General features: G+C 48.3%; 1 protein-coding gene across 1 annotated transcript in view; it reads right to left on the reverse strand.

The window, feature by feature from the left end:
- The window catches only part of VCPKMT (valosin containing protein lysine methyltransferase), a 4,554-nt gene extending 4,221 nt beyond the window's left edge, over positions 1–333 (reverse strand). Inside the window, exon 1 of the mRNA XM_026850070.1 lies at positions 233–333. The gene's annotated coding sequence lies outside the window, so the exon portion shown is untranslated. The remainder of the gene's footprint in view (positions 1–232) is intronic.
- Positions 334–1,651: the final 1,318 nt, after the last annotated feature.

Genomic DNA, 1,651 nt, shown 5'->3' on the forward strand with positions numbered 1-1,651 from the left:
GACAGGGGCAGCAGTTCCCTGCCCACCCTCTCCCCTCCTGACCCGCTCTCCGGCAAGTTCATTACACGACAGAGTGGTCCGGGCTCCCCTTGCTTGACAGGAAAATGTACTTTTTACATGTTTTTAGTTGGCAGCACAGGAGAGAACAGGGGCGGGCATCGCTCGGCCGGGTGCTGCGGCCTTCCCTCAGAGCCCAGAAACCTCCCCTTGGAGGCCGCAGGCAGGAGCTCACCTGGCAGCAAAGTCAAACCTTCCCGGCTTACCCCATCGTGTTAAACACCAGCCCTGAAGAAAACTTTCCACGTGTGAGCTGGCCGACAGCACGCAGCGATTACAAACCGACCTCACGAGTGACTCAGTACAGCCTGTACGCAGCACAGGGACGCCGTCCCGCTAAAGCCAGGGGATTGCTAGAAATCACAGGTGTTACAGCCCCTCATTCCACATTTAAGCTTATAAAAAGGCTTTCAAAAAGCAGCTAAGTAGGGGTTGACTGCGCATCAGCACCTCTAAGCGCAAAGGCTCTTGATTTTTTTCCTTGGACACAGGGAAGAAAGTTTTCATTGCTTATTTTGTAGCTTGCTCCCTTGCCCAGGGAGATGTTACTGCAGTTGCTAGGGATTCCAAATGGTATATTCAGACTTCTGGTGTATTTCTGAAAATTGGAGTAAATATGGAAAAAAAAATAAAAAAGATGGTTCCTTTCATCCCTTCTTGATCTACTACAGCAATAGCATAGCACCCAAAGAAGTTATTCTGCCTCCGGAGCAGGGGGAAACGCTAAAACTCAGTAACTCAAAATAGGATCACTGATAACAACTAGAAAAGATGTTTCTTCTGCTGTTAACTGCCATCACATTCCATCTGTTTATCTGCACTTTTCAGAGGGAACTGCCTTTTCCCACACAAGCCAACTTCAAACCCAGCAATTTCATATTTTTCCCCCTCTAGCATTTTTTTTTTAATTCTCTTTTTATGTATCCCTCTAATTTTGAAGTAACTGAAATGTTATTTACTACTGTCTTGGCATTCCCTGGAACCGCACGGGTGGGAATCTGCCTGCCTTCAACCACTTCCACAGCCAAACAGTTACTTGGGGAACGTGTTGCTCTTCCCACCATACTTCATGCCGCTGGCATCGCCGCCCTGCCTTGGAACAGTTCTTTGTATTTTCCAGCTCCTGTTATGCTTGGAGGACAGTTTAATTGTGTGGTAAGTTATCCATAAGCAAGGTCCCTTTTCTGGGATCATGCTGTGATTTATACACTTTAGATTAACTCCAGAACTGGCTCTGTAAAGGTAAGAGTCACGCTTCATGCACGGGTAATGCAGCTAGGGACGGCGTTTAGCTGCTGCCTGCTAGCACAAGTGTCTTGTATTTTCACATTATTGTCCTTGTTGGGAGACCTAATACGAGAGGTCCCTGCTCTCCTCTCATCCTCCTGGAGCTTCACTGTCCCAGTGCTACTGTTGATCAGTTGTGGGTGATTATGCTTTAAGCCCAGCCTGCAAGAAAAAAACCCACAGGATCCTTTTCCACATTCAGTTCAGAACACGACGAGGCACAGTTGAAGGGGCATTGGGGGAGAAGAAGCGAGCAGCTGAGGAAGGTGGTGAGGTCGGGGACTTGCTTCACAGGGCCTGCCGCTGG

The sequence above is a fragment of the Athene cunicularia genome, assembly GCF_003259725.1.
Source record: "Athene cunicularia isolate RWA chromosome 5 unlocalized genomic scaffold, athCun1 chr5_part1, whole genome shotgun sequence".
NCBI lineage: Eukaryota > Metazoa > Chordata > Aves > Strigiformes > Strigidae > Athene > Athene cunicularia.